Source organism: Varroa jacobsoni, unplaced genomic scaffold (genome assembly GCF_002532875.2).
Source record: "Varroa jacobsoni isolate VJ856 unplaced genomic scaffold, vjacob_1.0 scaffold_859, whole genome shotgun sequence".
Lineage (NCBI taxonomy): Eukaryota > Metazoa > Arthropoda > Arachnida > Mesostigmata > Varroidae > Varroa > Varroa jacobsoni.
This window is the reverse complement of record NW_019213761.1, coordinates 238,784-254,535: the sequence shown is the minus strand read 5'-3', so window position 1 is coordinate 254,535 and position 15,752 is coordinate 238,784. Positions and strand designations below refer to the sequence as shown.

Below are 15,752 nucleotides of genomic sequence, written 5' to 3'. Positions count from 1 at the left end.
GTAGGAGCCGTGGCAACAGCAACAGCGAACGACGACGAACCATTGTTTAACAACAGAGCGATGCTTCAATAACAGCTTTTTCGCTGCGGTTCCCACATAGCTGGGCCACTGACTAGACGTCGATGGGCAAGCCCACAGAGCTCAAAACGTGTTTTCCTCATTCAACTAGCTGCTCAGTCTGACTAGCTGGTACAAGTGGGATATGCGCCAGCCACTATATAATATCACTGACAAAGAGAAAATCGTAAGAAGACAAAAACAGGGAGAGAGTCAGAGATGGCAGTGGTCGACGGACGGGCAAAGAGACCTCTTTACCATTATATATAGAGTAGCTTTGCTTCAAAGCGGTTTTGATTAAATAACACATGGTAACTCATAAATAGTCACTGTCGTCATAGCAGCAGCACCGGTGGTGGATAGCTAGCTAGATATTAGACAATTAGATCGGGATGTCTATCGGTCTAGTTGGCGAGATCAACCTTGACACTGAGAGCGCGCTATCGATCTCTGTTGTGCTTATCAGTGTCGTTTTAGTCATTCAACAAATCATTCGAAGATTGTCTACTAGTAGGACTAATTATACTATTATCCGTTCATCTTGCTACTGTAGTCTCGGATGACATTGTGGCATAGCTATGGGTCACAGTCAAGCTAGATAAGCTATATCGTGACAGGCCAAACCCAGCTAGCTAGCTGGCTGGGCTGGTTACACAGAAATTAGCCCACAAATACACAAGGAATGCAGACGCACCTGTTGGATCCTCTGAAAACAACGCGTTCACAAATAGAAATCGTCAGAAGTCAATATCTGCAAAGCGTACTCCAAGTCATAATGACGAGGGTTTTTGTGCGAGCTTTGCTCTCCTGTCACGAAATCTGTAATGCGACAGCTGTTTTCGTGATGACGCTGTCGCTACTGCGGCCACAAAGAGGGAGGACGTCGGCCTGTATTTGGCCTCTTCTAAAACGTTTTTTTTTCTATTTCGGCTCTTGAGGTATTAACTAGTATAACAGTTTCTTTTGTAAGAACGAAGTGATAGCCGGGTGTAGGGTATGGGAGTATTTGCCAGCAAAACGTAAGATGGACAAAATGAGAAATATCTATTTACTTCGGTGTACCGTATAAACAGGTATAAGTTTATTAACATTACACAAATGAAAAATTTGCCTCTAAATCTCGAGCGGAAAAGTCTGACAAGATCACATAAGGGCATTACAGAAATTAACTATTTAGACATTTTCCAAGTCCGAAAGTAGACTTGTTTTCATCTCGGGCTGACCTGTGCCTAGTGTATTGCTAGTCTTTTTATCGGCCTAAATAGTACAGGTTGCCACCTTTAGAGCGATCTTATATTAAGCTTCCGCTGTGTTGATGATGCTGAGCGAATTTCGACGTAAAACTAGAGACGTGCAGAGTACTGCTAGCCGCAAGTGGTCATCTCAACAGCCTATCGAGCTCGGGACCGTTTAAAGCAATAGAGCAACTATCCGCTGTTTCCTGCAGAAAGCAAAAGAAAGATAACAACAACAATGAAGAATCTGTCCGGCTGGCCTTTCTGCGCCCTATATATAATAATGGTTACGGGACCGACGATTCGTTGTTTTCGCCGGTGTTCTAATAATGACCTATTCCGATCGTCAAAAAGCTCAACGGTTGTCGGGTCGAACCCCAGGTTAGCGATCGATGGCTCCCGCCAGTGAACCTGTCTAGTTGGTTTAGCATTGCATTCGTAGGCATAGGCACCACTAACGTATTCGCAGCAGATGCCGTATCCGCAGGGACAACTGAAGGCAACACGCGAACTAGCGAGATGGCTCTTTGTACCATTAGTACCCTCTAGTGTGGCTCTTAGTACCAATATCAAAATTTACGAATATCTGTACGTGCCTTGTACCCGTGGTCTTCTGTATTCGTTCTTCGACACGTCATCTGGTCGCTGCTATTACTGACAATGCTTCCACCGCTTTTCCTAGGTCACATAGCGGCACGCTGATCAGGGCGTCACTCACTCACTTGCTTGCCACGTCCGTCCGTCCGTCACTTTGCACTGAGTCTTACTGGTTCTTTCATTTTCCGTCGCGCCTTGCCTCGTACCGTGGTTTCTGATGCTGGTTTGTGTCGCACCCACGCAATCAATCCAGTTGAACGTGTGAACTAGCGTACGGTCACGTTATTGGCCGTTGTCGATATTCTCTTTTATTCCAATAGTCGTCTCATATGCACGTTAACCAGAATCACTTCAGCAGCTTCGGCCAACAGCTGGCACAGTTCTCTCGTTACTACTTCTGACGTTGCGGGACTACTGCTTCTGTACCTCTTACTGAAACATTTCAAGTTTGATACCCAAAATCGCCGTTAGGCGTCATTACATCAGGCGCCAGTTACCTACTACACTTAATCTTGCTCACCTAATCGCATGAGCATTGTGTCTAGCCCTGCTATTTCGCAGACATTTTACACGTGTCACTGAAATTCGTAGGCAGACAAATCACCACTGAACGATCGTGGAGATTCACCGCTCGTTGAAGTTTCACCGCTACAAACAACGTTACACGTTTGTTTCTGCCGCTGAAATAGGAGGGAGAAGATCGCCGACAGAACGAGTGGTGCGAGGAACATAGGTGGAAAAAAGGCTCTTTTATGTCCTCCAAGATTCGATTTTACGGCTCGAGTAGTCTTTCGGAAGGACGGCGTTATCCCTTCAGAAATCATCATACCACTATATTAATTGATGCTGCTATTGCTGCCGCAACGCCTGGCGCGGCTCCTTCCACGCTGAGCCATCACCGCTATACTGTTGGTATTCACACTCATTGCTATTACTACTGCTGCCGCCGCCACCGTGGTGACTATTGCTTTGTCCCGTTTTTGCTTTTAGATCTATCTAGTGTTCTATCATCGTTATACCTGCCAGTCTGTGTGGCGGCGAATCGTCGTTCAAATAGGTGATTATGATGATGAAGACAACGACGACGAAAATAAAGAGCAGGGCTGGGCCACTGGCAACCGTTTCGTTTGTTCGTTCGTCCGTCGACCCTCTCGTCCGTCGTCGTTCTCATCATCATCATCATCGTTGTCGAAATCATTCGACGTTCCGACGACAAACAGGCCAATCGTTGACCAACGAAATGAAGATAGCGCCGTTTATGCCGAAGTGCTGTCATTTTGTTTGTACATTGGATTATACCGCACGCCGACACCGCGACTAGCATTATGACTGGCGTGGTAGATGGCAACGTCAACGAAGAGCTATGCTAGCAATAGACTAATAATCAGCCGCGCTCCGCACCAACCAGGCAGCTGCCCAGCCTTAGGTCAGATGCTCGATAGGCCGACATGAGCAACTACGCTATCTGAAATGCATTCAGTCCTAAACTTAGGTAGCCTATGAATCAATACTAATTGATTTTAGCAAAAAATAATCGCTGACAGAATGCACAGCAGTAAACTGGGAGCCAAGAAGGCAGCAGATGGCCCAACTAAGCCATAATGCCACTACGCGTCTGATAGTTCATTCAAAGGAATCTACTAACTCTATGTTCTAGACGTTTGATCACTTGTCATCTTTAATCACTTGCCACTTGGTGAGAAGCGTGGAATCCACGGTTCGTTTTGCGCGACTTCAGCTACCGTGGTGACCCATCTTTTACGTTTCCACACTGTCTTGCCGCCTTCAACAATGTTCTCCTTCAACCATGTTGTTGCTTATCTACCAGCCTTTTCATCTGATATTTTTGAAATTTTCACGCATGGAAACGCACGCGTCAGCTGATTGGCATTGAACAATCAGTCCAGTACTTGCCGCGTCTCAATCTGACAGAGCTCGAATACATTGTCAACCGCGTCGATTTTTCTAACAACGTTTAGGCTTTCTTCGCTCGTTGACAGCGAAAAGTTGGTTATCTGAAATTTGCAAAAAGAGAAGCTCGTGTAGCAATATGTATATACTTGCATATTAGAAACTCTCATCGATCCTGAAAAACAGATAGCTTCAATGTCGATGAGGTCAACAATATTCGCTTTGCTTTACCATAACGTTCGTTACGTTATTCCTAACGCTGTTCCGAATATGGCTGATATCCCATCCCTTTAGACAGGAAAACTGGTTTCTATCGACGGGGATCGGTTCGGAGTCTCTAGCCCTAGCGTCGGCCTCGGAGCAGTGGCTCGTAAGGCGATGCGGTGCTTTGTCAGCGTGCATCGAGCTGCGCGACTCCCGACAGCCCGCTCGTTTGCCTCCCTGGTGGGATGGTTTTCTGCCGGACTGGTTGCATTCGGGACATTTGGGCGGATGAATAAGGACCGGACTAGCTAGCAGCAGTACTCGGGCGATCACCGCACCGCACGCTCGTTGCACGTTGCTGCCTGCGAACAAAAGCTGTCTCCATGGAAAACGAGGAACATTGTCGTACTCCTTTGTGTATTGAAATGGCGACGCTGCAACATCGGGCGGGAAAAGACGAGGCTACAGAACGGGGTTGGGGGCACCAGGGCTTTCTGTGTCTTCTGTCTATGGTCTGAGTGTGCGCGCGTGTGTCAGTGGGAAACAGGAACGGTCAGCCGCTCGGAATGGGCAGGCGGGTGCTGAGGCAGGAGAAAGAGGAGGTATTATATTTTGCAGTTGGAGAAAACAGCGCGGCCGGTTAGAGCTGCCGTGATACCGATGCCGCGCCTGCTGCTGGTGAGTGAGCAGACGAGGAGTGAACAACCAAACAAACGTGGTGGCACTAGCAGGGTAGGATAAGGTTGGAGATAATGCAGTGGGTTCGGAAGAAAAGCAGCGTCTTTGACGGGAGCGCAGTCACGAAGGACAAAAACAGGTGGCTTGGTACTGCTTCTGTCTGCCGTCCGCCCCTAGTTGTAACGCGCCTGAATTGTTGGTTGTTTAGGATAGGTGTCTAGCTGACATCGAGAGGAAAGATTGGGGTAGGTAGTAAGATGGAGTCAAAGGCGGTTTCTAGCGACTTCGATCAACGATACCAAGCTATGGCTGCAAGAAAGCCGCAACCAAGGAACTAGGAACGAGTCGAGACGACAGCGTCCTGGAGTTCGGGGAATAGGGAAGAAGAACGGGACGATAGCGGAAGACTACGATGACAACGAATACTTCGAGCGCTCGGCGACGGCAACGGCAACAGTGGCAGCAAGATATTTGTATCCCCTTCGGCTCGCACGGAAGTCTGTTAGCTAAAGCGTATGGGCAAAGGCAGGCGAAAAAGAAGTGTTCCGCTGTAGGCGGTAGTTTAGCACGCAGGACTTGCCCCGCGTGGCAAGGGAAGCGCAAGCGTGCTGTATATACTTGTCAGGAACAACATACAATGCTGCCCCAGCAACAGCAGTAGTCTATGGAAGGTGAGCCAACAGCCCTGAAGATCCCGGGTGGCAGTGAAAAGAGGGGCGAAACAAAGAGGGCAAATGCATAACGGGGAGAGAGAAAGAGAGCGAACAGATGTGTACAGATCACTAAAATCATGATATATTACCAGTAAGCAACATATAGAGCGGTATTTGTATGTTTTTGTGTGTGTACGTCTGTGCGCTAACGCATGCATTGCTTTTGCAGCCCAGTTTGTGCTCGATATCTCCATGGAGATAGCCGTTTGATGTTTGCGTCCGCAGCGATTGATTATATACTACATGTAAATCCCCTTTCTTTTAAAGTAGTACCGTTAACGAGCATTTCTTGTGGCTGCTCGGTCACGTATTTGCGTCAAACAGTAGAAAATCGTCGAAATACTTCCGACCTCGTTTTCCGTGTTACTATTGTAACTGCTACCGCTACGATTACTGCCGCAGATCGGTGGGCAGCGCTGTTGAACATAAATTGGTTTTGAAAAACAAATTGATTCATGTCAATAATAATTTGATCGAATCTTCTGAATCAAATTTTGATCGCAAACTGGGACGCCTCGCAGAGAAGATGTGAGTCTTTACCGTTACTGTAATAAATAAACAAACAATAGCTACACGAAGTGCATTTAGGCTGTTACTAGGGTATGGCATGAACCATATCTAGACTGAGCAATAAGGGCTGTGCTGCTGATGCAGAGGCTGGGAGAAGATTATATTATATATAGGGAACGCAAGATTCCCGACAGGAATCCCCAGTAGCATGTACAAGTATTGGCTGTAACGGATGACAGAACAGCAATTGCAGATCTATCTATCTATATGTATGCATGTGGCTATGCATAAAGTCAATGCTAGAAGGACGCGCGGCCAGATGAATGTGTATTCAAGGCCAATTTCTGCTACCGGTGCTGTCTCAGTGAGAACGGACCAGGATGAAACTCTCTGGCAGAAGGTTTAGAAGAGCGACTGCGCGGAACAGTTATAATAAGAGCGGTCTGAACGACACCCGTATATTCGTTTCCGCTGAGTCGGTCCATCAACGTTGTACCACATCATCTGTGAGTATGACAGCGCAGAGGAGGCGAAAGCAGGCATGAGAGTATATTAGATATAGCTACGATGTTAGCCGGGGGTTGAGCTCCTCGTGGTTGGCTGAGTGGGGATCATATCTCGTCGTATCGTGCTGCAGGAGATGTACTTCACAAACGTGACTGCACGTCGCCCGCCGCCTACAGCAGCTGTCGCTGCCTATGATGGACACACTCAAAGAGGAGGAAGAAAGGCTTGTGTAACCTGTATCATCTGCCTGCTTAGCGACGGCGCCTGGTGGGTTGGCCAGAGGCGGCAACAAAATTCTGCAGCGTTTCTTGTGTTATATTGTCTTCGATATTTGGGTTTGGGCCTAACACAACGTTGACGCAGATGTTTAAAGTCGTTCAATATCGCATAGCACTATCATAAAGTGAAATGTTATTGGCGTCCCTTTTATGAATGATCGGCAATGTTGTGCATGTGAACAAACTACGAAAATGAAGGATAAAATCGACAGCTACAAGGCAAGCTACCCACCAGGGTTACGCTCGCTGGCTGTTTTGATCGGATGCTGACCCAATTGGCCTTAGTTACCTTTTTACCGCGTAGTTTTTCCAATGCAACAGTTTAAGCTACGCCGTTAGGTGAAATATTACACTTTACAATATTGTTACTAGTGGAAGTGGTCGTATCCTCTAATCCTGCGTAGGCGTGCGTCAGCGTGTTCCACTGTATTGCGTTCGCTGTCGATCAGTCAGCTAGCCCGATCAAGCGAACTTTAGTGGCATCTTGTCAAGGCAGGATTAGACCAGCCGAAATCGAGGCTGCCTTGTGGATCTGCGGTCGCCTCAGGGCCTGTTTCGGCGGCAACTTAGATGATCCTTAAATTCTACAAGACACTTTTTTTTTAGGGAAGTTCCTGACTTAAACAAAAGGAGGCCCTGGTAGAGTCAAAGAGCTACACGGGACGTTTTTGGATAGAGAAACCAAAGTTAATGAATGCTTGTCAGGGTGACAAGCCAGCCTCCCTGCGAGGTGTACATGCAGCCAAACACGCACGTATAAACTTATTCAGGGATGTTTCTAATAGTATTTGATTAGATAATTAAATACGAATAGACGATGTTATTGCGCTTATTTCCTGTACGATTTCAATGCGAAAGGTCTAGTGAAAAACAGTGGTTACGCTAATGCTAAACTGTGTAAGCTACAGGGTACAAGCCCCACACATTTTATCCGCCAACAGGTTTGCTTTGTAGATAACTAGTAACACAATGATAATATAGTTCCCACTGAATCAGCACATCGTGCTAGCATTGCTGTACACGTGTATGCATGCATGCGCTTCGGGATGACTGCTCCGACGGTGGTCCTTGTCAACCACTCGAGCCATGGCACGAGCGAGTAAAGTAAGATTTTTTTCCTATGCGCTTACTTGACCGTTTGTCGACTCCCTGAGCAGATGTAAATACGTAAGTTATATTGAGTTGTATGTGAGATATACAGTCAGAAGCCATCGAGTAGTCCATACTACAGTAGCATTGTGCTGTTGTCTCTCAGTTCGTTTTATTATGACTAGAGTGCACTCGATATGTGCCTAGTATTGAGTACAGCTTTGCTCCAGCTAGGACGGAAAATTGAAGGCATTGGGCCGGTCTAACGCGGGCTATCTTTTAGTGGTTGGATCGTCGCACGCGCAGAGGTTCAGCTCTCTGTTGGCCTCTATGGCCCGATAAGACCTTAACCTTAAATCAGCTTTAGGTAGCACCTGAGGTAGTGCCAAAGTACAGAGGCAGTCCTATTGCAATCGACGAAGATGAGACGGTCGAACGGACACGTATTCATTCGAAGTAGCTGCACTGGTACACCATATACCTATATGGGGGCTACCTCGAGCAGCCGCTAATGCGACATTAACAGCGACGGCGGTACCGGCAGACCGCTAAAGACGTAAACTTATTTCCGCAGATGTAGTCGACTTTTGGGCATGTTCTGTGAAGGAGAAAAGAGAAGGGTGCGACTCGGAGCGAGCAACTGGAAAACGGCCTGGGTGCCTAGTTGACAGACATAATTTTGACGTTTATTGATAATGGAAAGAGCCTTAAAGAAGGGTATTTCAGCGACCATGAGGTTATCAAGTTCGTCGTCGTAGCAGTTGTAGTACTACACGACCGGTTGTAGTAAAAGCTAGCTTAGTCACTTCGTGCCCAACCGAAACCTCTATGAAAGCCCCCCAAAAACAGCTGCTTTGCCGAACGGGGGAAAAGTGGTAGAGCCGAGCATTGCATCTACCCGGAGAGCCTGGACCTGCGACTTGTTTTCTATCACGGAATACCCCATATCCGGCTCGACCCGAACAGCTTGTCTGCGCTGGTCCGCCAACTCTATACGTTGCGAGTGCTAGAGAGGTGCTGCTGCTATGGCTGTTGGGGTTAGCCGGTTCAGTTAAACCGGTCAGTCGTTGCAGTTAAGTGAAGTAGGCTGCTTTGCAGTCTACTTCACTTTACCTCAACGCTGGCTACTAACACTTGCCAAACCAACGGCAGCGGTGCCGGAGAGCTCTGCCCCAGTATATGGGCTTTATGTGGTAACACGGCCTGAAGGCACGTTGCCTTCTTGCGTTGCTTCAGCTATTCTCTCTTTCTTTCAGTCACGGATTCTATCTCCCTGTAAACCATGCAGCACGCGTGCGCTAGCTTACGTTGCCGCTTGAAAGCAGATCTCGGTCGAGTTGAGTTGGCCGGCTTTGGCTAGGTCAGCCTGCCTTGTAACGCAGGTTTTTTGACCACTGACTCGCCCGACGTGGCTTTAGTGAACTGAGAACATCGAGTAAAAAAAAGTTGAACGAGAAATAAGATTGGGGTCCGCAGGCAACATCGCTTCCTGTACCTGTGTTGCCTAACAGCAGTGAATCGACAGTAAGCGGACGAAGAATCAAGTACGTCTTCGAAATAGATGGCCCTGCAGGTTCGATCTCAGTGACTGTTGGTGAGACAAGGGGGCACCAGGATAAGAGTTACGCGCGGGGTTTAGAATAAACCAGTAGCAGCAGCAGCATGAGGAAGCAAGCTGATGTAAGCAGTGCGCCTGTAGAACCCAGGCTGGACATGATGCCCCTGACTAGTTTCGTCTAGACGGAAATTGCACTTTCAATGGAGAGAGAAATAGATTGCGAGCTAAGTGTGGGAGTGAGCAAAAGAGTGAGTTAAGGGCGCTAGATAGTTCTCACTAATGGATGTGGACCTGGGAAATTTCATATATTAATTCGATGAGGCAAAAAATTAATTATAGCAGTCTGATAGTGCAGTGTGAAGTAACTGTAGCAGATATTTCAGCGACTGCAGCTTCCTTGCACACTTGGATCAGACCATTATTCAGTGGGTAACAACAGCAACAGTAGCAATGTGAAATGCAAACGAAATTTTTAAACGACATTTTAAAGTTGACTAGAACAATGTCTTGCTATCTTAACTTTATGGCAGATGTGTGAAAAGGCAACGTAATCGCTAAGAACTTAAAAGCAGACAAAAAAAGAAAAACTGCGTAGATCATAGCAGCCTGAAGATACAGCCTGAAGATACAACGATACTCTTTGACTTCCAGGATATCATGCAAAAGTTGCATTTGATTTCAAAGGCAGGAAGTATATGATCTCTGCCGAGTGAGTTTAGACTCTTTTGCGGATGAATGAAAGACATGACTCTTAAATAGCCACCCGATAAAGTAACAGCTGCTTAGTGAGTGTGTATATATGTGGGTGCATGGTTACGTGGAAAGTGGAAGATGAACCCTCGCTTTGCGTTTGAGGCCACCAAGAAAGGAAAAGTGCTAACGGCCGAAATGAAACGATGTTAAACGTGATTTTCTGTTGTTGCTAGGACTGCAATGCGCTCTTACTTTTTTAGATCCAACTGATATAATGAGTATAAATGATGTTATTATAGCAGTAGCTCGTGGTTGATGATTGCGAGTGTGGCGCCAGCCACCCTGCCGTCGTTTCCAGAATTGGTTTAAGTTAGCAGAAGGTTGCGCTTAATGTTCGAGTGGGGTAAGACAAAGGGGATAAAGGGTCTCGCTTACTACAGGTTGTAACTGGGCGCCACAACGCATAGCTACTGTCACAGTAGCAGCTTGATGTGATTGGGATTCTGACTGGTTCTGATAGTTGCTAGATAGACCACCCAGCCGGCGCAGATATCCATCGCTAATTTTGTCTACTGCCGACTGATCTGGATCTCGTTCAGATCTCAAAGATTTGATTAATGCTGCTGCTGTTGTCACTGCCGCCGTTGGTACGCTCGGTTTCAGTGGCACGACCGACTAGTGGCGACGACACTAAGCAGAGTAGTGCTGTCAAATAATTTTGCCAAGACATTCAATTCCATATTCTCCGAGTTCTCCAGCGGCTTTCTCTGGTTTCCTTTAAAGACTGCCCTGTTTCTCGACTGATTCAGCCGGTCGCATTGTTGGCTATGTTGAAGATGGTTTATCGACCATCCGTCCCTCTTTCACTCCGCTTCCCAAGAGCTACTACCGGATGAACGAGCCAGGTGACCGAAATCACGTAGTTTCCTGCACATTTTCTGTCAACCTATAGAAAGCACGGCAGCAGACTATGGTTCGCGCATGGCTGAGGTCTGTCTGGTCGCTTCGCAACTGGGTCGCGGTTGGTGGAGTACCCAGATTCTCTTCGCAGACTGCTTGTTTCTCGATAGAGAGTGCACCAATGAAACTAGCAGGTACAATTTTGGATAGCAGCTTCGACGTAATGTCCGGGTTCGTAACCATCAGAGTCTGTCAATCAGAGCGCCATGCTTGGCTTGGTTTCGCTGCATGGCCAGATCAGTTTGGCACTCAGGCTGAAAGTCTAGCCTTCCAAAAGCAGTAAGGGCTCGTGGTGGACTGCAGACTTGCAGTTATTTCTATAAAATAGAGACTGTTTGTCAAAAGCAGGTTGGGCAGGTTGCCGCGTATTGTAGAGTAGTGCATTTCTATATTAACACAGTTGAACAGTGCAGACATGGCTGATCACACCTAGGTCCTTCAAAGAGAAGAAGCCAACAAGGAACAAGACACAATGAATATAAAAAGTAAAATGCTGCAATATTTTTCATAACTGCATAACACGATGAACATTTCCTATATAGTATGGTAATACTGGTATTACCAGTAGATGTTACCATTGTCAGCATAGGAGAATACTTCGCGGTAACGGCTACAGGTACAGTTAACGATGCATACGAAATCTACTATGCGAATCAATATAGCAAAGCAACCTAGGACACAGAGCATGAACTATCTACTACACGGTCGCACAACAGTCAATCCTATGACGACTTCCTAGAGGTTGTCTGCTTTTAATCGTTCTACTGCACCACAAAGTAAATTGTACCCAGTTAAAAATGTCCTCCACCCAAGTGTCTTTCCAGACATATTTCGATCTAGTAATGCTTCCTATCTGTTTTGTTGGGGACTTATGCATATGCTCATACGTATATTCATTTGCGTTTTACATGATACATTCGTCTTCAGTAATGTCATATCGCTGGTAATAAACCAGTCACTACAACAAGCGCGCTGCTATGAGCGGTTTTCTACGCGTCCTTAGTAACTTTATGTATGTTCGAAAAGGTAAAGTCCATCTGTTTCTTCACCGAAGGTAGGGCTTGTTTTTGACCCATGCGCGTCTATTTAACGAAGGTTCACCGATGCGAATTTGAAAGGGAAGACCAATCTTGTATGATATGTATGTATGTATGTATGTACGTACACTGAAATCTTCGTATGCATAAAATCCATTCCATTCGGTCTCTCTCTCTCTCTCTCTCTCTCTCTCTCTCTATATATATATATATATATATATATGGCAGAAGCAGAACGAACTACTTGGGTAAGAGTTTCTGTTGGCAACCTATTCAACGAAACATGTCCTAACAGCGTTTCTATGACAAGAACTATAAGGGACTTTTCTTTTGAGCTGGCGATTGCGTTCGTGTCGCCAGCAGCTGCACGCCATCATCCGCAATCCACCAGCTGCGGAGTTAGCATACATTCACGGAAAATTGCATTCTTTTCTCCGGTGGGTCCTTGTATTATTGGGCTAAACCATTTGCTCTTCCTCTTTGCTAGTCTCTCCATTTTTTTCGTTGCCGTTTCGGTCGCTCCTCGCACCCGCACATACACGGAATTTAAAGGGGTTTCTTTCAAAAGACTTATCTAATTATGCACACGTCAGTGGTATACCAATATGCTATAGCATGTGTGCAACTGTTGGACTGCTTCCATATAGAATCGCATACATTTCTAAGCATATGTGTACTCCATTCTGTTTTTTCTTTAATGTCCACGAGACGTTATGAGTACTTTCATTTTCTATATAGCTAACTAGCCAGCTGGTTACATCTCCTCCATTCGCTTTATATTCAGATGTGTGCCTTTCGTAGAAATGAAGCAGAATTCACCATGAATTTTGTTGACATCTGCATCGTTCGGTCTCTCCTACGACTTTGCCTGATTCGTTAACTATTCTGTGGCTGACACTAGTACGACACTTATCATCACCATTAGTGAGTCGTGATGGCCTCAACAATGACGTCACTTGGGCGCTCAATTATACGCAAAGGCATCGTCTGACCGAGTTGATATCTATGCGCATCAAAAATGGACTTCATCGTAGGACGAACGTTATCAATTGCAATAAATATAAGAGATAATGGATATAAAAAGTGTAGATTGTAGAATCGTTGGTTTACCCGACTTCGTTAATCTCTACCTCACAATGATATGCAAACGTATTCTTCTACTATGTACGCACCTGGTCACATTCGTACATTATACCGTGCCACCGTGTACAGAGTGTAGAGCACCTGCTAGGCGAGACACAGCGGGGGCAGGAAAAATGATATAGTCTCGACGTAAACAGCGTACAAACACTATATATGCGTACGGGTGTACAGACAAACACTCAGCCAGCCAATTGCAACTGGCCTCTCTGGTCGGCCGGACCTCTTTATCGAGCGCTTTTCTCTACTGCTGCTGCTGTTACTTAGTTGAAAGGCAAAAAAATCGAGCCTCTTGCTACTGCGTATGCGACATTCTGCCTGCATGCTTGCCTTCTGCCAATTTCGGCTATTTCGTAGGACAAAAGTGGCAAACGGTGGGTGGCAAGCGAGCACTTGCTTAGCGAAATGATTGAAATGTGGAGGTGACGCGGCCGCTGCTCCTGCTGTTGCAGTTGCCACTGTCGTTTATGTTGTTACGGCTGTTGCTATTGGAAGTTTACGGTTCTTCGCGAAACGCAGTATGGCGTCCTAGGCTACGTTTAGTGCAGTGCCCGTTCAGTGTTTGGTGGTCTTTGCTTTTCGTTAGTTCGGTGTTGGCTGTTCGAGCGGTGAGCCAACAAACGGTAAGTGACGGACGGACGGACGGACGCGACAGACAGGGCAAATAATGTCTTCAAGCATTTGCCTTGCTAGTATTACTATTGGCGCTGTCACCGCCATCACTGCGACAGCAGCGCCAGTATAAGCGACAATAGCAAAGGTAAAACTGGGCAAATAGATTCTGTGGCGCTTACACGCACAGGCACTGATAGACCCATAGCCATTTGGCCCGACTCGGTTGGGATAAGGCTGCCTACCAACAATGGCAATTGTGTCGACGACTGTAATACGACGGCGAAATGTGGGCATCGGTGTGTCTTTTGCCAGTGTCACCGGCGCATACGGCTAAACATACAGGTAGATAGCGTACTAAACACCAAGCTTGACAGCTTTAGCTGGTGCCGGCTTCGCGTTCGAACCCGTCGGATCGCTTTGAAGCGCACTAAAACACCGACACTCGAGGGAACAGGAAGAGAGAGATGCACAAAAGTGAGACTCGTAATTGTTATAGCTAACGAATGAGCTGACCGTAAAGGGAAAGGAGAAAGCTCTTGCATTCATACGGTCGTCGTTGAAGGTGTGATTTGCGAGCTGGTGATATGGCGCATGCTACGAGCTGACAAGCTTTTAATATTAATCATTCTCTACTGGATAAACTTGAAGGAAGACAAGCGCTTGAAACTGAGAAATACAAGAATGTCTTCCAGTGCGGTACACGTTGCCTAGGGCAATGAAAATACACGTGCGGCCTTGCTTCGCGTATCAGATTAATTAAGAGATCAAGTAGAGGACTGTACGACAACGAGACGGGTGGGTTCTAGCGAAGGGTTCGAACAGATACACTACCGCTGCACTTGAATAAAGTTGCAAATCTCACAGTACCCTGAGAAAATGGAGAACACCAGCGCATTTGTTTCTAATATAGATGTTTTTCTAAGAGTTCTTGTTGCAAACGAACTTTGATTGATCTCTCTTATGACTGATCGGTCTGCAGCCACAATGCTCCCTATGGCAGATTCAACTTGTCTATCGATTGTTGTCAGATACCTTGAACCGATCCGATCTATAAAATAATTCGGTGACAACCGTACTGCCGTATTGCAGCAAGCAGATGGTTGGTTACATTGAATCACGGGGCCTGTCCGCTTGCACGCTCATTTGCCCGCGTCCGCTTCAGTCTGTCAGTTGCAACATGTTTTATAGTCGAATGGTTAGAGGCCTGCCAAATCTAGCGAGCTATTTCTGTTCTCTGTGCCGCGGCGGCGGCTGCTGCTGCTGCTGCTGTTGCAGCATCGGTCAGCGATCCGCAAGCATTATCAGCCGCTCCGCAACGAGCGTTCCCTTGCGGGAAACTATGGCCCACAGCCACCTCCACGGTGGCAACCAAAGCCGTTCGAACGTCGTCGCCAATTACAACTTATCTCGTGGTGACGGTGCTATTTTCTAGCGCGGTCGCCGCTGCTACTGGTGTTGATCATCGCGTCCAACGTACCGTTGCTGGCAGAAGTTAACAATGACGCTTGCTGTCGGTCATACCCGCCAGTGCCTTTTGCCAACAGCAAGTCAACGAGCACGCTGTTATTTGCGACAAGCAGCGCTCGCTGGGATTGTGCGGTTTCGCTGGTGTATCCACCTTCGTATTTCGTTCTTCTTTGTGCCTGTGCTCTCACACAAAGATCACACGCAAAGCAGTAGAAGGCAATATATATATAAAGAAAGCAGCAACAAGAACGAATCCACAGTGAGCGCCAACACATCAGCTGCTTCTGGTTGCTGCACGAGTAATGGCACAAGCCGACGTAACGGTAAGAATCACAATCTGACTAACGAGCTAAGTGACTGGCGCATTACATTGTCGTTATGACAGGGGGTCGGTCGGTCGGTCGGTCGGTCGGCCGGCCGGCCGCGGCCAGCTTCTGGTCGCCAAGAATGGCTTTTGGTCTCTGTATTTAGCCGGCAACGACGACGAAGATGTTGGCCTTGAA

General features: G+C 46.8%; 1 protein-coding gene and 1 long non-coding RNA gene across 10 annotated transcripts in view; one reads left to right on the top strand and one right to left on the bottom strand.

The window, feature by feature from the left end:
* LOC111264448 (uncharacterized) overlaps positions 1 to 15,752 on the top strand; it is a 257,234-nt gene that overhangs the window by 82,390 nt on the left and 159,092 nt on the right. The gene's annotated exons all lie outside the window — the stretch shown is intronic.
* Positions 704 to 14,455, bottom strand: LOC147752947 (uncharacterized). The gene is made up of 3 exons (XR_015312698.1): positions 13,200 to 14,455; positions 1,889 to 2,321; positions 704 to 1,498 (listed from the first exon to the last, which is right to left on the bottom strand). It is a non-coding gene; the product is annotated as an uncharacterized LOC147752947 (long non-coding RNA).